Below are 22676 nucleotides of genomic sequence, written 5' to 3'. Positions count from 1 at the left end.
ATTCGAGATGCAATGAGCCGGAAAGAAGAGGAGGAAAGTATGGCGAAAGTGCGAGGGGGAGGCCGGTATGCCGAGACGGCGCGAGACATTATAACCGGCGGCGACAAGCTGCAAGATAACCGAAAGAACGAAGAGACCAGTGAAGATAGAGCGTGCAGGAAAGAGGAGGATGAAAGATGCGGCGATCACTTCGTGAGACGCAGAAAGTATGCACCGTCACCAAGAAGTCTGCACTTCGCCCTGCGCACAAATTCCGCATTAGGGAGTATCGTAATCATCAGACAGTTTTTTAGGGGCCAAGCCCCTCAAGGGCTGGAGCTTTTGGCGTCTCCTATCGTCGTCGTATTGGTCGTCTCATGCAGTCATGGCACTAAAACACTGGGAAACTCGTATACGCCTCTCGCTAGAACGTAACACGTACTAAAAAAAAACACCGGGACACTCGTTTACGCCTCGCGCTAGACAGCTTCGTGCTTCAAAGACAAGAGACTTTCAGCGAAGCTGTATACGTCTACCCCCCAACGGTTTCATCTCTGTTGGTAAAAACGCCAAGGCGCCAAGAATACACTTATGCACTGCATGCTTCGCCCCTTCCCAGGTTTCATGTTAGGGGAGATGGCCCAGTTACAAATATAAACTTAACACCTGTAGTGCCGAGATTGCGTGCATTCAGCGCAGCAGGATGAAGGGAACTGGGCGGGTACTACTGAACCGCAGAGACTGCGAACATTTTGAACGCGACCTGCTTCATATTCTACGCTTCCAAGAGGCTCGCTACGACAGCTGCAAGCACTGCGAGATCGAAAAGAGCCGTGGGAGTTGTCTGCGGAAGTAGATCTGCGTGCCTAGTTTTGTAGGCTAAGGTGTCTTCGGCCACTTCTTCAGCATAGGCACGAATTCAGGCCGCAATCGAGTGCGAGAGTCGACACCGATTAAAGCGGCTTCTCGCGTGCGGTGCAACGCCGCTTGCTCAGCCGCTTGAATGTGCCGTGCGAAACGAAACCGCAGCTGAGAAGAAAAATCGCCCCGCGCCAGGAAGCTTGGTACAATTTACTTCAGGACTTCTTTCTCATAGTGGGCAGCGTTTAGCCCGGTGTTCTCCTACGGACTGTGCGCTGAATTTGGACTCTCGTTTGAAAAGCGTCAACCGGTGAGTTTTGAAGAGATCGTACTACAGTAGAACCTCGTTAAAGGGACACTAATACAGCGAATTACCGGATATAGCGAAATAAATGCGAACTTTGGTTGGTCACGCCTAATTTCAATGACACTTCTTCTTTTGTCACGAAACTGAAACCGCGAGGGCCACGCGCGATATCAGATATAACGAAGAAATATTGGCCAGTCGGCAGAGACGTTACTTGGAAAATCTTCCGGTGTCTGAAACTACACAAGTAGAAAAGACCCTTTTCTTCGTGGAAACTGAAAAACTTCATCCTACTCAGCTCTGCGAATAGCCACCAGACAAAGATGACACCCCTCCTAATGCAGGCCTGTTTTGTCAAATGATCTTTGTTCTGTTATAATTTCACGTTTCATGTTCTGTTTTTTTTTTAGCTTTAAAAAGGTGTTACCTTGTTTATAGTGGGTTCCCAGGTTAAAATATTGCGTGTCTGTATCAATGATTTTTGCGGGAGCCAGCCTGCCGATTGTTTTGAGCCGATTCTAACTCTACTGCTACAACGAAAATCGGATGTAACGAACTACATTACTGCCCCCACACTATTTTTGTTATAACGAGGTTCGACTGTACAGCGACTATGACTGTGGAAATTCCTACAGATTTGGAGAAGCACGTAGCCTTCTAGACTGCATGCGAGGACATGGAAACGCCCGGGTCGCGGCGGCCTTTTCTGTGGGAGCGCTCTCGTCTACGTCCTGGCGCGAAGCAAATCTAGAGATCACTAAGGGGCTGTTGACCGTGTCTTCCTTGACATTGGTTTTGCGAAACTGTTTATGCCCCTTTGTCAGCAAATGGTCGCCTAACTCCGCAATGGAGAGCTTTAGCAGCGCGGGGAACCCGTCCCGGTATACGGTGCCCGGTGGTAGTCCGGTGCAACTACTGGACCCTACTGGACGCTTCCGGTGACAGCCTGGATTCTCAACAACCCAGAGAGCAGGCTGGGGTTTAGAAAAGCGTACTCAGCCATAGATCACATCCATGTCGTCAATCAAGTCTTAACTATGTGTCCGACAGTGCTTACATACAACAGCTTCGTCAGTCAAGCTTGCGCTTGAGCGCAAGATTACCTGGTTTTTGTTTTTTAGCATGAGAAAGGTATCAGACACACCAGTGTCATGCTGCAAGGTACGAATAGAGTCACATGCTCGACGTCGCATCGTGCATGCATAGCCGCTCCGGCTATCTTCTTATCAATACTCTTGTACACTGGACTTGGTATTGTTTGGCGCCGAGAACAACATGTTTACCCCGCACCGCTCAGCTACTTTCTTTAATATATTTGACAATCTGTGCACATAGGGCATGGCAGAAACTGTTTTCTTCTTTTATCCTGATGGTCCTCTCGCGGTAGAGATCCACACTTCACGTACTCCAGAACTTTTCCAACCGCAAGACGTAGGACCCGATTGTCGTAGCCAATCATCCGCAACCTTTCGGTTTGCGTGCTCAAAAACTATTTGAGTATCTATGCACACAGCATTTTGCGAGAACATTTTGCATGAAGTAGACAGCTACCCGCCGCGGTGGCCCAGTGGCTAAGGCGTTCTGTTGCTGAGCACAAGGACGCGGTTTCGATTCCCGGCCGTGGCGGCCGCTTTTCAGATGGGGCTGAAAAGCGAAAACGCCTCTGTGTTCGAGATTTCGGCGCACGTTGAAGATCCCCAGGTGGTCAAAATTAATCCGGAGTTCTCAACTACGGCGCGCCCCATCGCCTATGTAGCGTCGGCGCGTCGTTAAACCCCACAATCAATCAGAAATGGACAGCTATAATAGCCTTCACAATCTTCGAGTGCCCAGAATTGAAGTTTGGCAAAGGCTTTTTTGGCCTAGGGCTTAACTCCCAGCATACATGCTTATTCTCGAGAAACAGCTTTAGTTTCACGAGCTGTATTTAAACCTGTATCTTCTTCGCGCTGGTTTTCTTTTCGAAATGGTCATGTATTTTCCCGCAGACGCGAAGCGTAGTGCAGTGTTCGTCTGGTCCTGAGATTTTTTTATTCGTATTTCTAACGTTCTTTTTCGAGCTTCTTTACACCAGCCTTCGCTTTTGTTGTTAAGATGTATAAGAATGTTTATTTTCTCCGTTCGCTTTTGCAAACATCTTATTTTTACTATTTTTTTGAATTTTTTGGTGTTTCGAAATTTCGTTCCATCAATGATCTCTATTTACGCTATTATACCGATTCACTTCCGCCTATTATCTATTTTTGTGCAAATGCAGGGCGTTACACGGTTCTGACTGGGGAGGTGTCTACGACATGTCGAGAGTGGTCAACCAGCGTTAAACCCTCTTAAGCTCCCTATTGCACCAAGACTGCCAGAACAGAGGCCCTCGCTATGCATGTAGCGAATCAGATTAGGAAATGAGGGGCTCGTAGAAATAACACAGAAATAAAGGTTGGCAGCCAAGAAAACCTCGGAGCTGAAGAGGGTTTAACGCTGGTTGGCCACTCTCGACATGTCGTAGACACTCGAGTCACGGCGCGGGGATTAAAAGAAGGTCCCCTTCACCCCGAGAAGTCAGAGTGGCGCTGGCTACCACCCCCAAGCACAGGAAAAAATTACATTGACATAAATACCCCAGAAAGCGGGGACGAAAATCGCCCCGCCGGTAGCGTAGTTGTTATCGCACCAGACCGGTATTCTGGAGGTCGTGGGTTCGGATCCCACCTGGAGAAGGCTGCTGCGAATTAATGTTTGGAGTTGCTAGGACGGCGAAATCTACACGCTGTTATGAATATGTGCGGCGCGTCCGGTCATCATCATCATCATCATCTTCTTCATCAGCATACTCAGGTCCACTGCAGGATGCCTCTATCGCCCTCCATCCGCTCCTGTCCTGCGATGCTCAAGTCCACACTTTACCCCCGAATTCCTTTATTTCATTCCTCCATTGGGTTGATGGCCTTACCCTCGTTCTAGCCCCGTCTCTTGGTATCTATCTACTCTGTTACCCTAATTGGTTCGTCTCACTACATGGGCAGCCCAAGTCCATTCCTTTATCTTTATTTGAACTACGGTATCTTCTACTCTAGTTTGTTCTCTGAACCAGGAAGCTCGTTTCCTGTCTCTAAGTGTTACTCCGATCATTATTTGTCCCATGGTCCGTTGAGCCGGCCTACGTTTGCTTTTTAGCTGTTTTGTAAGGTGCAAAGTTTCAACTACGTATGTCATCACCGGCAGTATGCACTGGTTGTTGGTTTTTGTTTGGGTGACACAGTTAGATTACTTAACATTATTGGGGAGTGCTTGCCGAGTGCTCCCCAAACCATACCTATTCTGCGCCGGATTTCTCTTTCGTGGTTTGGGGTCAGCACTAACCATCTGTTCGAGGTAGTTATAATCTTTTACTTTTTCCAGCGTTTCGTTTCCTAAGCTGAAGAGGGCGGTTTTGGCATGTTTATTCCCCATTACTTTAGATTAATTCATATTTATGTTTAGCCCCACGGCCGTGCTTTATGATTGTAGTTCCTCAAGCATTGTTTGCAGGTGTTCTGCAGTCTCACTCAGCAATACTATGTCGTCCTCAAAATCCCAACGGCTCAGGTATTCCCCGTTTATCCTTAATGCTGTGTGTTCCCAGCCAAGCTTCCTAAATACCCTCTCCAGACATGCTGTGAATACTTTTGGTGAGATGGTATCTCCCTGTATTACTCCCTTTCGGATCGGAAATCAAATGTATCGCTTTGCTTGTGGAGGTTATCCTTCCCGTGCATTCCTCATATATGTGTTCTAGAAGTCTTATGTAGGCTTCGTCTACTATTTGGTCCTTTAGTGATTCTAGCATGGCTGCTGTGAATACCGAATCAAACGCTTTCTCGTAATCTTAAATGCCATGTAAAGGGGTTTAGTGTAGTATGCGTTTCAGTATCATTGTTTATTTTCATAGTTGCAGTGCTAGTAATCGTCATCATATGCACCGAAGATGTCGTCGTCATCTTCGCGGTGAGCGGTGGATGCAAAGGAATCCTCAACATTGTAGACATCCACCATCTCAAGTGGCGAAGCTAGCACTACGTCGTCCAAGGCATGAACCGTAGCGACGCTGCAGGATTTCTGTATACGGGAGCATTGAAGGGCACGTCACCACGCATTTTTACGAGTTTGAAATTGGTTATTTACCTTTTCCGTCGTTGCTTGCCCCTGTGCTAGTACTAGTCACCGTCATAGGCATCGATATCTCCGTGTTCCTGATGCGAAGGATTACATGCGCGGTTGGGCTTGACGAGAATGCTGGAGTTTTTTTGTTGTTTGTTTGTTTGTGTGTGTTTGTCTTTGTTTGTTTGTTTGTTTGTTTGTTTGCTTGTTTGTTTGTTTGTGTTTGTTTGTTTGTGTTTGTTTGTGTTTGTGTTTGTTTGTGTTTGTTTTTGTTTGTTTGTTTGTTTGTTTGTTTGTTTGTTTGTTTGTTTGTTTGTTTGTTTGTTTGTTTGTTTGTTTGTTTGTTTGTTTGTTTGTTTTGTTAAAGCGGGGTCTCGGCGGTCACCTCGAGGCACGCACTCACGAGCGCTCGGCATTTTCTTGGTCCGCACGGTCTTACCAAGTTCTTTTTTTTTTTTTTTTTGCTAAAGCCTCTGCCTGTACCGGGAACTCTCGGCGGTCGCCGCGAGGCAGGCGATCCCGACTGCTCCGCATTTTCTTGGTAGTTTTTCCTGCAAAACCAAACTTACGGCTTGTGCAACAGCTCCGCTGTCATAAAATTAGCCGCGTATCTACTTACTTCGTTGCAAATGTCGACGAAACACAAATACTCGTCTCGCGCCCCTGACAAGTAAATATCTCCCTTCTCTTTCCCGCTCACCTTTCATGCCGTTCCTCTCCCGCCACGCTCCTCCCGAGATAAACACGCTAGCGGTTTGCTCAAGTAAATTTAAGTTTACCGCGTTGCCGTACGGCGGAGACGCACGTGAATCGAGGCACCCTACTTACTTCACGTGCGTTCCAAGCGGAACGTGGCAACTATCTAGTGCAACCTTTCGTGACTGCCGGAACGTGGCAACTATCTAGTGCAACCTTTGTGCAGTGGATGCAGTATTTTATTTGCTATCACAAAAATCTAGCATCCATGAATTTGTCACAAAGGAACACTGCAAATATTTCTTCGGTATTGATCTTTTGCCTCATATTTACCTAATGTCTTGTTCTCGGTCATCAATGTTGGCAAGTATGAACATTAACACCGCGGACTTAGACGTTTAGATTTGGCTGTGGGTATATAAATCTATTGTGCAGCTTTTGGTTCACTTTGGCCGGCTGGCTGAATCGAGTTACAGACAGACAGACAGACAGACAGACAGACCAACAATTTCGCGTCAGTAGCCCCAGAATGACTATCGTCTTTTAACAAATACTGCTCTCCTCGTACTTCCGAGCACACTGTAGTCCAGCTCATGGGAGCCCATGCGCTCTAGACACGTAGTTGATGCCGGTTGTGCTTTTGAGGACGTCTCTGGTGACTCGATGTGCTGGGGAGGCGTCTCGCTATCGTAACAAGGCTCCACACTTTGATATTCCACCTGCCTCATCCAAACAGCTACGTGGCTCTAAACGTAGGAGTAACTAGCTCCTCGTTCTGCTTATTTATTTATTTATTTATTTATTTATTTATTTATTTATTTATTTATTTATTTATTTATTTATTTATTTATTTATCCACATCAGCATTCCTAGCAATTTGGATGAACCCTTCAGGGGACATACAGTGGACATACAGTGGATGTACCTTTCATGTACATACATGGAAGCAAAAAAAAGAGGTTAACAATGTCTATTAGCTGTTGGAGCTAATTCAATTCAATAAACCACTGCTTCTCCGTCTCTTTCTTCGTGTCTCTCCGTTAAATATCAGTTATAACCAGCGTTTCCTAGTGCATTGATGTACTTGTTTCATCGCCTTGGTTCGCACATTGCTGGTGATGAGCACCTCAAGGCTAACACACACACAAAAATACCCCGCGTCATGAGACTACCCGAGTAGCTCCCCAGCCAAACAAGGAAGGCAGTTTGCACCACCAAAGCCTTCGCCTGGGGAAACGGGGCAGCACTATAGGCACCCCTCCCTCGCCTTTTTCCCAGGCAAATGATCGCGTGCCCCGAAGAATGTTCCAGCACTGCGTCTGTGTCAAGTTCCTACTTCTCCTTTCGCCAATCCTGGTTGCGCCCATCTTCTTTAAGGTGAGAAGCGTGTCATTTTCACGGGAAGAAGTGCAAAGGGCTTCACTGCTACAACCGAAAGCGTTGCAGATAACGCTAACGTTTCGGTCTCACGATGTAAGAAGCGATAGCGTTACTTTAGCAGTGGCTTAGCTCGGCCGTGCCAGGATATACGTAGCGAGAGTTAAGGTTCAGCTGGTTATTCTTAGCTTTTGCTGAGCACGAGGTCGCGGGTTCGATTCCCGGCCGCGGCGGCCGCTTTTCTGATGGAGGCGAAAAGCAAAAGCGCCCGTGTGTACGAGATTTCGGCACACGTTAAAGATCCTCAGGTGGTCAAAATTGACCCGGAGCCCTCCGCTACGGCGCGCCTCATCGCCTGCGTTGCGTCGGCGCGTTAAACGCCACAATCAATCAATTAATCTATTCTTAGCTTTCCTGGTTGTCTAGGATTAGCTGGATTATCATGCTTACTGCTGCTTCAATGACACACACACGGTATACGCATTCTGTGACATATGCATATTTATCAAGCGGCTCTAGGGCAGCGTCACCAATCGCCCCAGAGCTAAGCTGGTTCCACAGGCGCACGTCGGTGTTGCTGCGACGCACGCGCCATCGGTTGCACACCCGGCCACCCCACGCATGATCATCAAGTGTACCGGGCCGCCACGTGCGGAACGGAGGTCGCCGAAGACGCTGGGCGCGTGGGGTGTGTGAGAGACGCCGGGCAGTGAACAACGTTCTGTGCGCCGTGTGACGTCACTGCTCCTCGCGCATGCGCAGCATGGTTCTCTAGGAGCCACGCGAAACTGCTCAACCTCGGCCAGTGTAGTTCACGCAACAAAAATGTTTTGTAACGATGCTGCGGCATCGACCGTTCGTGCCCTCAAGGCGCTGACGGTCATCTGAGAGAGCGAAACCAGCAACAACGGTTTGTTGGCACCCTGCACTGGGCAGAGGCCACTGAGGCCGCAGTACATTCCCTGCGTAAATCTTCTCCAGTGCATGCTAAGGCTTTAATAAACGAACGACTATTTCTTCCTTGACCAGTGAATGACTAGTGCTTGACTCAACGTGCCACCGTATTGCGGTGGCAGCGTCAAAGTGTCGCATCATACGAACAGCCGAGAACGGGCATAATAGTAAAAGGCACATCGGTTGGTCCTTTCTTTTGGTTATCATTTTGAACTTGATTGGCTGGCTACAAAATCCGCCACTGGCTTCTTGTGATCCTAGCCCCTCCAACAAACCCCTGTTTTCTCGCGGATTTTTTCATCCTGTCCTTACCATAGATGCCTCCTTTGAGGAGGTCAGTGGCTTGGCGTGTGATAAAAGTAGCTTCCGATAACTTAAACAGGGCCACGTAGATTGAATTTTGTGAACAAAGGCGACGAGTACGTGATCTTTAAAAAAAAAGGTAGGCCCCACACCCCGCACCCCGATTGCTGAAATCACGTACCGTATTTATTCGATTTTTCTGAGGCGGTCACGATTGTAAGGCGCGGTGCAGTTTGAAGAGTAAAATATATATATATATATATATATATATATATATATATATATATATATATATATATATATATATATATATATATATATATATATATATATATATATATATATATTGTAGCGTTGATTATGGACGCGATTGATGTAATTGTCAGAGGCAACCATGCAAGGACAATTCCCCGTTGGGGATATTCGGCTTGGTGCACGCCCGACGACGAGGAGGCAGAAGCATCGCTTGGGCACGGGCCGATCGAGGATCGCGTCGGACATAGCTTGCTGAGCACGAAGAACCTCGGCTTCTCCGCAGCTCTAACTGCTCGTTAGTGGTCCAATAAACCACGCTTCAATATATATATACATATATATATATATATATATATATATATATATATATTTATATATATATATATATATATATATATATATATATATATATATATATATATATATATATATATATATCGACATCGAGGACGTCGTAGATCTGTGCCCGAAACGGACAAGATCAAGCACATCCTGAAAGGCATCGAAGACGATGCCTTCCAAATGCTCCTCGCGAAAAACCCCCAAACTGTGGCAGAGGTCGTTACCATTTGCCAGAGTTTCGACGAGCTGCGTAGGCAGCGGGCTCTCACTCGGCGACCCGTCGTACAAGATCAGTTTATGTCCAGCTTGGCTGCTAACGACAGTGATGGTACATTATTTCAGCGAATCCAGCAGTTTGTGCGCGAGGAAGTGGCTCGTCAATTGTCCCTAATGCCAAACGTTCCGGAGCGTAAATCTTCCCTCAGCCCTGACCTCCGGACCATTGTCCAACAACAAGTTGCTCAGTCCCTTCCAACTGCACTGCAGTCAACTCCTGTTGTTGTCGCCCCCGTGCCCTATTCCGACGCTACGCCGACAGCCCCAGTCACCACAACTCTGGCTTATGCCGATTCTATACCCTCCATGCCGATGGCCGCTCCACCGACCTTTCTTGACTCTGTCCCACGGCGACCTTATGCTGAAGTCGCAGCCAGGTACATACATCAAAGCCCCGTCTTTCTGCAGCCCCGCGTACCTGTACGCCCCCCGGTATGCTCTGGTCCGCAACTCACTAACCCTTGGAGGACGCTGGACAATCGTCCAATTTGCTTTGCATGCAGGGCTCCTGGCCATGTGGCCCGCTATTGCCGCCGCAGTATGACAACTGGACGCAACCCTGCCACGGCTTATTCCTACGCCCCATCGCAACTCATTCAGGAGGGCGCCGCGTATTCGCCGGTGACATCTATGCCCTCCGAAAGCCGTGACTTCGCCGGCCGCCGATCTTCGTCCCCGCGACGACGCTCGCTGTCGCCCATGCGTCGTCGTCCTACCCCAACGCAAGCGGAAAACTAGGCGCCGCAGTTCCGGAGGCAAGAACTGCGTCGTCGTCGATCTGCCCAAGACCTCCTCCCTCTCCCGCAAACATCATTAGTATTGTCATAGATGGCGCCGAAATCTTAGCCCTTGTCGACACTGGAGCCGCCGTTTCTGTCATGGACGCCAAACTCTGCCGCCGCTTAAAGAAGGTCACGACGCCGCACCTCGGGTTCTTATTGCGGACTGCTACGGCTCATCCCATAGATCCACTCGGCGTGTGCACTGCCAGTGCCGTTATTCGAGACGTCCTATACGTTATCGAGTTCGTTGTCCTGCCTTCGTGCTCCCACGATGTAATACTGGGGTGGGACTTCCTTTCCCAACATGGAGCTGTAATCGACTGTGGCCGTGCCGAAGTAGAGCTCTTCCCGTCCATAGATCCTACCGCTGATGACCCGCCCGCTTGTTCTGCCGTAAAACTGGTCCTCGCGGAAGAAGTTAGCATTCCTCCTCATTCCGCCGTCCTTGCTTCTTTATCGTGCCCCTCTCTGTCCAATGCGACAGTACTCTTTACGCCTTCTACCCTGTTCTACCAGCGCCGAAATCTTCCGCTTCCTTTCTCCCTGCTTCCAATCCGCAACAGCGAGAGAGAGAGAACCACTTTATTTTACGGCTGGGTCAGGGGGAGGAGGTGGCGGTGGCCCAAAGGGTTTCCGCGACCTGTTGGGCCCTGGAGACGAGGGTGGTCTGGGTCTCCAGGGTCGAGCTCCGCAGGGCCTGCTCCCAGTGGGTGGGTGTGGGGAAAGGGGGAAAAGGGGAGCGCGGGCAGTCACAGAGAGAGTGTAGTTGAGAGTCCCGGGCGCCGCAGAGTGGGCAGAGTGAGGAGGGGAACAGGGAAGGGTGTGAGTGGGAGAGGGAGGCTCTGCAGGGGAAGGAGTGCGTTTGGAGGAGGCGCCAGGTTCTGGCCTCCTCCTGTGTGAGGCTGGGGTGCGGGGGGGGATAGTGGCGGCGGAGGAGGCGATAATGTTGTGTGATTTCCCTGTACGAGATGAGAATGTCCCGGGAGCTAGGAAGTCCGTGGTTGGTCTCCAACGAAGGGCCTGCTCGGGTGGTCATAGCTCGAGCTTCTCGGTTGGCCGCCTCGTTGGCACCTATTCCTGTATGGGCGGGGACCCACAACAAGACCACGGGGTGAGGAGGGGGTTTTCGGGGTAGAATTTGGAGGGCAATTTTGGATATCCGGCCAGCTTGGAAATTTCTGATTGCGGATTGTGAATCTGACAGGATGGTGTCTGGACAGGGGTCTTGGGCTAGGGCGAGGGATATGGCCGCCTCCTCCGCCGCTGTGGCTGAACTCGTAAGGACAGTGAGGGAGTCCTGAGGTGTGCTATCCTCGGAGAGCGCTACTATGGAGAATGCAGATCGGGAGGGGTAGCTAGCAGCGTCTACGTAGATGGTATGAGGTGAGGGGGGGTGCAGGCGTTGCAGGTTCGCTGCGCGCGCAGCACGTCTGGCCGCATGGAATGTGGGGTGAGAGTTGCGAGGTAGTGGCTTAATTCTTATGAGTTGGCGAAATTCTCTAGGGATGGGGACGGAGGATGGGGGGAGGATAGGGGTTGAGATGGAAAGTCGAGCGAGTATGGAACGCCCAGTGTGGGTGCGGGCCAGTCGGTGGATTTGGGCCGTGCGGTGGGCTTCGATGAGTTCAGACGTGGTGTTATGTACACCAAGCTGAAGGAGGCGGTCGGTAGGGGCATTTGGTGGAAGTAAAAGAGCAGCCCTATAGACTTTGCGGAGAAGGCAGTCCGATTTGGCTTTGTCTGATACGGTGAGCCTGCAGTATGGGAGGTGGTACGTGAACCTGCTAATTACGAAAGCATGGAGCAGCCGAAGTCGCTCGGGCTCCGTGAGGCCGTGGTGCCGAGATGTAATACGTCTGAGGAGTCCTATGGTCTGAAGTGTGTGTGAGCGGAGTCGTTGAAAGGTGAGCGTATTGCCGCGGTTAGCTTGTATAGTGATGCCAAGTGTACGTATGGAGGGGACGATAGGCACTCGTGTGTTGTCAATCCAGACGGTGATGGGGGGCGCAGTGGGTGGGCGTGGGCGGGTGGGATGTAGGATGAGAAGTTCTGATTTGTGCGGTGAACATGATAGACCGATTGTGCGGGCGACTGTACTCACAGTTTCTGCTCCTAGCTGCAGCGTCTCTTCGATGTGTGCATCACTGCCACTGGTCATCCAGAGGGTGATATCATCGGCGTATACAGAAGTGTGTAGGTTGGGGATAGTTAGTAGGGCGGTGGCCACAGGGATCATAGCGAGGTTAAAGAGAAGGGGGGATATAACCGAACCCTGAGGTGTGCCGACTGGTGGTAGGGGGAAGAGGTCTGAGGTAAGGGGCCCTAGGCGAAGGGTTGCTGTGCGGTTACTGAGAAAGGAGGCGACATAGTAGTAAGTGCGAGATCCCAGGTTGAGGGAATTTAGAGACCGTAGGATGGCTGCGTGAGAGACATTGTCGAATGCTTTGTGCAAATCGAGGGCTAGGATAGCCGCACTGTCGCTCTTGGATGGGGAAAGAAGTAGGTCATTGTGCAGTTGAAGGTGGGTGTCCTGAGTGGAGAGGCCGGGGCGGAAGCCGGTGAGGTTGTGTGGGAGAAGGTCATGATCTTCTAGGTAGGTTGTGAGGCGGCTTGTGATAATGTGCTCAAGGAGTTTTCCTAGACACGACGTGAGGGATATCGGTCTGAGGTGTTCGATTTTGACGGGTTTATTGGGCTTCGGTATCAGGGAGATGTTGGCATGGCGCCAGGAATTGGGGAGGGTGCCAGATCGCCAGTGGTGGTTGAAGAGGTTCAAGATGGTGTCTAGGGTGCATCCGTCTAGGTTACGTAGGAGTTTCGAAGCTACACTTCTCCTTTCTAACTACGGCTCATGTCCCTGCACCTTGCAACGCGGAGAGTGCGTCGGTCACGTCGAGACCGTAGCTTCTGTTGTGAATGTGGATTTTCCAGATGATTTAACAACCCTTGACGTCAGTGGACTCTGCGCTCCTGCAGCAGCGACACCCCAACCGTCTGCAGATGTCTTTCTTCGCGCCGTTGATGACAAGCTTTCGTCGTCCGAACGAGACCAACTTCTTGCATTGCTGCACCGATTTCGGACGTCTTTTGATTCTGTCCAGACTGGCCTCGGGCGTACCACCACTGTTGAACACACCATCGACACTGGGAGTCACGCACCCTTACGACAACGTCCCTACCGTGTTTCTCCTACTGAACGCCGCGAAATTGACGAACAAGTCGAGGACATGCTCCAACGTGGTGTGATTCGACCATCCACGAGTCCATGGGCGTCACCGGTAGTGCTTGTCAAGAAGAAGGACGGTTCTATTCGGTTTTGCGTCGATTACCGACGGCTTAACAAGATAACCCGCAAAGACGTATATCCTTTGCCAAGAATCGATGACGCCCTCGATTGTCTTCAAGGCGCAGAGTTTTTTTCTTCAATTGACTTACGCTCAGGATATTGGCAGGTCCCCATGGCGGAGGCTGATCGTGCAAAAACGGCCTTTGTTACTCCAGATGGCCTCTATGAGTTTAACGTCATGCCGTTTGGCCTCTGCAATGCGCCTGCAACCTTCGAGCGAATGATGGACAACATTCTCCGTGGACTCAAATGGCAGACATGCCTTTGTTACCTGGATGATATTGTGGTCTTTTCTCCAGATTTTTCAACACATCTCATCCGACTTGAGCAAATTTTGACGTGCTTAACTACCGCAGGACTGCAGCTAAACCTCAAGAAGTGCCGTTTTGCTGCCCGACAGCTGACCATCCTCGGCCACGTTGTCTCTAAAGCGGGGGTGCTGCCGGATCCTGCCAAGTTGCGTGCTGTGGCAGAGTTCCCGAAGCCGACATCATTGAAGGCCCTTCGCAGCTTCATTGGGCTGTGTTCGTATTTTCGCCGCTTCGTACGGAACTTTGCATCCCTCATCGCGCCACTGACACAGCTCCTCAGCAAGGAAGGCAGTATCTCTGAGTGGTCAACGGCTTGCGACGACGCTTTTGCTAAACTGCGTCATCTCCTCACATCTCCGCCAATCCTGCGCCATTTCGATCCCGACGCCCCTACCGAGATTCACACCGATGCGAGCGGAGTCGGTTTGGGGGCAGTTCTCGCACAACGGAAGGCAGGTTATGACGAGTATGTGGTCTCCTACGCAAGTCGTACGCTAACAAAAGCCGAGGCCAACTATTCTGTGACAGAGCGAGAATGCTTAGCTGTTGTTTGGGCGCTTGCAAAGTTCCGCCCGTATCTCTACGGCCGCCCTGTCGAGGTTGTTACGGACCACCACTCGCTTTGCTGGCTGTCCTCACTAAAAGATCCGTCCGGTCGCCTAGCACGCTGGGCTTTGCGACTCCAGGAATATGATATTCGCGTTACCTATAGGTCAGGCCGGAAGCACCATGACGCTGATGCCCTTTCTCGCTCCCCATTGCCGCATGAAAGTGAGCGACTCTCAACTACCGATTGTTACCTCTCACCACTGGAGATACAGTCCATGTCATCCGAGCAAAAGAAAGACGCCTGGATTTCCTCCATCTTCAAACTCCTGTCAGGCTCATCGGCGAAAGGTACATCTCGAAATCTACGCCGGCAAGCATCGCATTTTGCCATTCGTGACGGTCTGCTGTTTTGACGCAACTACCAACCCGAAGGTCGCAAGTGGCTCCTAGTAATTCCACGCCACCTACGTGCACAAATATGCGCATATTTTCACGACGAGCCGCACTGCGCCCATGCTGGTGTACCCAAAACCTACCAACGTTTGCGCCTGCGGTACTACTGGCGCGGCATGTACCGTTTTGTTCGTCAGTTCGTTCGTTCCTGTGTTCACTGCCAACGCCGCAAATCTCCACCTCGCCAAGGAATTGGACCTCGACAACCTTTACCATGTCCAGAACGACCCTTCGACCGCGTCGGCATCGACATCTATGGGCCTCTCCCTTGCACGGCAGCTGGAAACAGGTGGGTTGTTGTGGCTGTTGACCACCTGACCCGATATGCAGAGACGGCAGCACTGCCGGCTGCAACTGCGCCTGAAGTTGCCTCTTTCCTCCTTCGGCACTTCATTCTACGACATGGAGCGCCTAGAGAACTACTCAGTGACAGAGGAAGGGTTTTTCTGTCTGAAGTTATAGAAGCCCTCCTCACAGCCTGCCGAACCATCCATCGCACCACAACAGCGTACCACCCACAGGCCAATGGTCTCACCGAACGTTTCAACCGGACGCTAGGGGATATGCTCGCAATGTACGTGGCATCTGATCATTCTAATTGGGACACCATCCTTCCATTTGTTACATATGCGTATAACACCGCCAAGCAAGCCACGACTGGCTTCTCTCCGTTTTTCCTTTTGTATGGACGCGAGCCCTCTTGTACGCTGGACACAATACTTCCTTATAGCCCTGATGACTCAGAGTGCACGCCCATCTCATACGTTGCGAAACACGCCGAAGAATGCCGCCAACTGGCACGTTCACTAACCAAGGAAGACCAACAACGACAGAAGACACAGCATGACGAAAAGACCTCTGCACCAAGCTTCTTACCCGGATCACTTGTTTGGCTGTGGGTGCCAACGACTGCTCCTGGATTGAGCAGTAAGCTCATTTCGCGATACGATGGTCCCTACCGTGTCATCAAACGCACCTCCCCTGTCAATTACATTGTCGAGCCTGTTGCCCCATCACCCGACCACCGACGCCGCGGCCGTGATATAGTACATGTCCAGCGCCTCAAGCCTTACGTTGAGCCCCTCACCATTTCGACTCCCTGATCGCCAGGATGGCTCTTTTTCCCCGGGGGCAATTGTAAGGATGCCCGTCGCCAGCGCAATTCACGAAGGAGCAACCCGAGTATAGGAAGCACTGTCCACTCGCCATGAGAGGGTACGTGCCGAAACAGAGCATGATCATCGCAGTCAAGTGACAACAATAGACGGCAGCCGCATCGCGAACGCTTGGAAGGAAGAAGAAGCTGCCTCTCGCTTTTGCTCTCGGCCAACACTGCAGAGCGGACTTCGTGCTCCTGACTCCTAGAGCTGACTTTGAGCTGACCAGTCCTTTGGCCTTGGAATAAATCCTCCTTACAATATATATATATATATAAGAAAACTTTGAACAAGGTAAAAGAACGATTGTTGCCAACGTTTCAGCAAAGAGACTTGATTGATTGTAGTGTTTAACGCGCCGACGCAACGCAGGCGATGAGGCGCGCCGTAGTGCAGGGCTCCGAATTAATTTTGACCACCTGGGGATCTTTAACGTGCGCCGAAATCTCGTACACACGGGCGTTTTTGCTTTTCGCCTCCATCATAAAAGCAGCCGCCGCAGCCGGGAATCGAACCCGCGACCTCGTGCTCAGCAACGCAATCAGCAAAGAGACTTGCTTTCGTGTGCGTGCGTGCGTGCGTGCGTGTGTGTGTGTGTGCGTGTGTGTGTGCGCGCGCGCGCGCGCGAGGTATGACTGAGACTACGAATTTCGGAAAAAACCTCGCCTTATATCCGAATTCCGAATAAAACCGGTATCCTCGTGTTTTTTTTTTTGTTTTTTTTTTTTTTTTTGCTACCGGGACGCCTCCTCGTTTCCACCCTCCAGTTGTCGCTTCACCTTATTCCAGCTTCTGGCTGCCACCGCAGCAGTGCTCGGTTGCGCTGGTAACCACAGGCCGCAAACGGTCTCACTGACGCACGAATGGTTTAACCGCGAGACGCATGAGGGTGTAAATGTGAAAGGCCAATGGGCGGCCCTTGCAGCGGCGTGGGCGAGCATGGCGCGCTTTGTCTCGGCCCACTTTTACCGAATACCATATCATTCCATTCTTAAGCCATAACAGACCCACTATTGCTGTGCTGCGAGGAGGCATTTCGGGGGGAATGCTAATGAGCATGGTAACGCCTTTTGATGCTTCTCCTGCAGGTGATGTCGCCTAGTCGAGTGGCATATTTCTGTTTAAGGTCCAACACAACGCTTTTCGAGGTGAGTCACGATACCTGCATTCTAAGCACCCTCCACTACTTTCGGTAAAAGGAATTGAAAAAAAAAAAGTTTGCATGCGAATCTAAGCCCCCCGTTTTCTAAGCAACCATCGCAAGGTGAATTTAAGGCACGTGGAAGCGGGCCCGAGTTTACGTTGTGGCAAAGTCATATATGAAGTTTTCAATCACAAAACACTTCTCGAAAGGTAGTGAAGGTGACTGAGTATCAGCCGTAAGCGGTGGATTCACTGTCTGTACCAAATTTTCTATGAATGCTTACCAAATAAAACATTATTCCTTCCGCCCATCACATCGAGATACGGCAGCGAAAAAAAGTGGCGGAGGGGGGGGGGGGGAGTAATTATGGTTTTTTAAATCTATACACACACCCCACTTTGGGCCTCGCAATCGTGAAAAAATGGGGTGGTTAAAACCGAGTAAACACGGTATAATACACACCGCACTATGCAGTTATACGGGAGGACTCGAGCCACTGCAAAATTGCGCATCCCCAAAGTACGAGGTGAGCGCTGCTTACGATCAGGGAACGCAGTGTCGTCACAATACTGCATGACGGAGAAAAGCAGCATCTAGGACGGCCCATTTATCGTCCTGCGTGCCTTGGGACTTCCCCACCCAGAAGCACGAAGCTCAGCGATTCATAACGCAATGACGTAACTCGGCAAAATAACTGAACATGCCGTATACTAACATCACAGTATAAATCGTGGATGTCCCCATCGTCTCCATCCGCCTTCGGCATTTCGTGTGCCGTTCGCTGCTTCCGCAGGACGCCGGCGTTTCGACTTACCGAGTATACCAGTGCTTTCACTTTGAGACCAAGATATCTGGAATCACCGAGCGGCCTTCTCGCCGCTCCAGCGCTGCCGCTCGCACTCAGCGTTGTGAAACTCGATTTTTTTTTTTTTTTTCAGTTTCGCTTATCCACAAATTCAAAGCATCATTCCCGCTGGTTTTTCTCGGGACATAGATTCGGGGTGCTTTAACGGCACGGATTTGTGTACCTCGGGCTGCGAAAAGGCAGTGGAGAGTGCAATGTGTGCACTAAGCCTGGCACGCCATGATCAGACACCGCGGTAGTACTCCGGCCGTCGAAGAATTGGCACTCATCCTAATGTCGATGTTCTCGGGTTTCAAATACGCAGACGCGTTGCTGTACATGTTCGAGAGAAGATTTCCGAGATACGGTAAGCACCTCCTTTTTTCCCTGATTGAGGAACTCCTTGATAAGACATTCTTACAGCACGTGGGAGTTTATTTCCACTGATAGAGAAAATCGGAGACCGTTACGCGCATACAAGTTCGGCCGAAAGCATCAACTTCCGACTGAACGCAGCCGAGTGATCCGTTTACTTTCGCGCTGCGAGTAATTGTGGCTGCTGCGCCGCATGGTGAGGCGGCAGGTCGAAGCCACTAATGTAGACAGCAAAGACATCGCGTTTATTGGGGTGCTCATGCTACCGGTCTCAGACCAGGCGCTATACGCAGACGCCGCCCGTGCAGCCGGGCTCTCGAGTGTCATAAACAGGCGTCTTGCGCACCGAACATTATTTGCAGGCACGGACCGGGTCTAGCAGCAAACCTCTTGGTCGTGCCGGTTCATCTTTACAATGACTCGAACGGAGGTGGAGGGATGAACAAACGATGAGGCTTAATTTTCGACAATTCCTTTCTTTAACGCCCTTTCGAAGATCAACGTAAAAAAACTCACCCAGCTCTCTGTGTCGATGGCCGGGCTGGGACGGGAAGCCCAGTTTAAAAATTTCAAGCAGTTCCACTCAACGTCGGAAGTGCAGAGAAGTTATTCGCCATAGAGGCTGTGGCGCCGTTCTCTGTTATTTGCTACCACACCTTGTACTCTTCCCCTCTCTGTCTCACTCCTGCTTTGGTGAATTGAACACTGGTTTGTTCAATTAACACAATTCAATTTTCCCGCCTTCGCAGTGCTCGCGCGCCTTCTCATGGGAGAGCTTGCATCCTGTTGTTTACCTTGTGTCTCGTGTTCTGCCTGGAACAACACGAGCGGGAGTTCTGTTCTTTTTGCGCTTTCTTTCATCTCACACCTGCCGGATGCTTTCTGCGCCATATTTAACGCGTTCTTTTTTTCTGTCTTTGGTGGCCACTATTTTCGCTTACTATCGTAAAAACCAACCCAACCAACATTTCTAACTAAATGAACGCGGGGACTGCCGGTTAATTACCCATATTTTGCCTCAAATGTACCTGCAGTTTTTTTTTTTTTCGCTAAAATATGGGGACATGTATGACAAGTGCTAGCGGTTCCAGGAATTTTGAACGGTTCTGCCCGTACAAACCTCTTCTTCAAGTATCCTCTTAGCTGTTCGTCGGAAAAAAATGCCCGTGTGTACGAGATATCGGCGCACGTTAAAGTTCCCCAGGTGGTCAAAATTAATCCGGAGCGCTCCACTACGGCGCGCCCACGGAGCAAAAAAATTCCCCCGCATTTCCCCGAGGGGGAGAAAGTGAAAGTGCGAATGCACGGTTGTCGGCCCGCTTGCGGCGCTTGCGCTCGGCCCCCGCAGCCCACCGCCTCGCTGCCTTCTCTTCCATCTCTTCCATCGGGTTTGTAGTATCACGTGTACACCACGCAGTTATCAAGCCGCTATAACGCCGCTGAGTCGCCAACGCACGCCGCTGACGACGTAGTTTGAACGCGTTAAAGATATAAGGCGCGTCAACACTGATATCACCGTCGCGTCCGTGGCTTGATCGGTAGAGCGTCGCGCTGCGGCCGCAAAGTCCGCGGATCGAAACCTGGCGCCGGATGCTGTTTTTCTTTATAGAGGAGCACTGCGGACGCCACCGCCGACGCCGGCGGTGGATGGTTTGGGGTCGCTTATAAAGAGCATTCGCTCTTAAAATATATATGAGGCGAAACGGCCCATTGCGGAAAGCGCGTGCGAGCGACCAGATAATGTCACAATGAAAACCAAGGCGGAATGCCAAGCTTCGCAGCTGCGACGGCGAAGGAGAGGTTAGCGGCACCTGATGGACGAACTGATAGCAGCCGCAACTCATTCCGCGGCTGCGCAGTGCAGTGCCGATCGCGGTGGCCGCGCAGTTCCTTCACCCGCGGCAGATGCCGTTAGCTTAACGTCTGACGGGAACTTATTATCTGGCCGCGCTAGGAAGCTTCGTTTCCCCCTCCTATCTTATTCTTGCTCCGTGGGCGCCCCTCATCGCCTGCGTTGCGTCGGCGCGTTAAACCCTACAATCAATCAACTGTTGGCCGGAAGGCTGAATCTAGGGACAAGCGGGCAGCTTTTCGAAGCCTCCGTTTGGGGGCGTTACGCCGCGGGACTCTTGTGTGCGTGACGCCCGTGACTGCGGCGACTGCGGTGGCTAGATAGTGTGGCCGCGACGAGCTACGATGACAAGCTCGGGCCCTAAAGTGCTCTGCACTTAAAATGGTTCTGGCTGAAAGATCACGCAAGCTGGAGAGAATGATTTGAAGTTTGCTTGCTACTTCCCTTCCGAAAAGGTGTCAAAGTGCCTTGAGTTGCAACAACCGATGCTGCTGTGTCTCCTGTTTATCGAGGACAGCCAGTTGCAATTTACAAGCAATGTAATTACTTTGCGAACATAATCGGGAGGGAAAAATTTCTGAGGCCCTCAAATTTTCTAATGCATTTAATTGCTGTGGGTAGTTTTGAGAAAACTAATCACTAATGGAATTTAGTTTCTATCCTGAAGCCTTCTTGCTATATACCACGACGTGACGACGATCCTCCACTTGAAGGGGCGCTGCCACAACCTGGAAATTTCGATACTGTGACTGCAAGCCCCGTTAGCTGCGAGGAAAAGTTCGAGAATAGTCGATAGCCGCCGATAACCGAAGTCCCTCCGCTTCCTTGATGGGCGAAGCGTATTTTGGCGAACTCCGGTAGATGTTCCGGCTTCGATTTTGTAAGACCATTTTTAGCATCCAACACGACAATCTGACTGTCATTACAATAGAACCGCCAAAAAAACTGTTATTCAATTAGCTTACTCAATCTTCCCTCCCTCCCGATACGACCGCGAATTAGTTAAGAGGCTAAACTGCGGCGTCCTGTCGACTGGTGTTCGCTTCCGTCGTCGTGTTTCTCTGACCCAGCCCAATTCTGCTTCTCGCCATCGTCTTGTCGCTGCTCTCGACGTTACCTAACATCCTGAACAATACCGAGATAGACACGCATGATGAGCCAATTTTATGTTCCACTTTAGTGTTGGGGCTTTTCCATGTCGATTTCCTGTTGCTTTCTTGACGCAAGGATGAAATAATTACCTTCAGAACATTTTTTCTCCGCAAATCCACCCAGTTTACGCACTCTGGTTGTCTCCTAAGCATGAACCCTGGTTTGTCTCTTGTTCGTTCAGTTAGTTTTTGTTGATCATCCAGCAGAGAGCGTTTACCCTAACCATATAATTTATTTCCTATGGCGTATTTACTCGATTCTAATCACCCCGCGACTCTATGCACCCTCCAATATTTTCGGGGTCAAATATTGGAAAAAATAAAGTTTGCATGCGAATCTAAGCACCCCCTTTCCTAAGCAACCATCTCAGGGTGTATTTCAGACGCGTGGAAGCGGGTTCGAGTTTTCACGTTGTGGCCCAGTCATTTATGAAGCTTCCAATTCCAAAACACTTCAACGGAACAGAAGACGACCTTCTGGGGGATACTGAGAGCGGCCCAAGCGGCACAGCGGATTCGAACGGTAGTGAAGGTGACTGGGTATCGTACGAAAGCGGCGGGTTCACTGCCTTCACCTATTTTTCTGTTGAATATTGGTCAAATAAAACATTCTTGCTTGCGCCCGTCTCGTCGAGAAACGGCCGCGAAAAAAAGGGGCAGGGGACGGAGGTGTGACTTAGGTTTTTTGAATATAAGCACCCCTCTCACTTTGGGAATCGGGATCTTGAAAAAAGGGGGTGCCTAGAATCGGTTAAATGCGGTAATTAACACATTTTAAATGTCCCAGGTCCCTTATCAACTGTCAGTGTAATGACTCGCTTTTTCTCCTTCAGCTTCAGATATGCCTCGATCTGGTACGTAGCACTTTTAGGCAGTTATTTTTGCCTTGCATTTTGCGCAACGATGCTCACCTACGATGCTTTCTTTCACACCGAGGTATTTTTGCCCAGCACGGTGAACCTGACGCAGGCGCAGTGCATTTCGCGAAACTGCTGCAGAGGAGTTGCCTTCTACTCCGTGAGTTGTGCTCGACGGACCTTCTACGTAGACACTGCTTTCATGGTTGTCCTTTCCCTAAAGGGACCCTGGAACATATTTTTCAACTTTTTTTGAGATCTTAAAAGCTTGCAGAACGTAGTCACCAAACACAACCAGTATACTTAAATTAGGGGGTCGCAAAGTATCTCAGCCAAAAATTACTGCTCTATGCCCGTCGGATAACTTGTAA

General features: G+C 50.3%; 1 long non-coding RNA gene across 1 annotated transcript; it reads left to right on the top strand.

The window, feature by feature from the left end:
- Positions 1-1017: 1017 nt before the first annotated feature.
- LOC144137685 (uncharacterized) lies at positions 1018-22465 on the top strand (the record flags this gene model as incomplete). The annotated part of the gene is made up of 6 exons (XR_013315705.1): positions 1018-1150; positions 7256-7354; positions 17171-17230; positions 18396-18437; positions 22282-22302; positions 22399-22465. It is a non-coding gene; the product is annotated as an uncharacterized LOC144137685 (long non-coding RNA).
- Between the last annotated feature and the right edge of the window lie 211 nt (positions 22466-22676).

Source organism: Haemaphysalis longicornis, unplaced genomic scaffold (genome assembly GCF_048455015.1).
Source record: "Haemaphysalis longicornis isolate Haplotype H1 unplaced genomic scaffold, Haemaphysalis longicornis Haplotype H1 scaffold_456, whole genome shotgun sequence".
NCBI classification, from domain to species: Eukaryota; Metazoa; Arthropoda; class Arachnida; order Ixodida; family Ixodidae; genus Haemaphysalis; species Haemaphysalis longicornis.
Note: the sequence above shows the minus strand (reverse complement) of the source record. Positions and strands in the feature narration are given on the sequence as shown.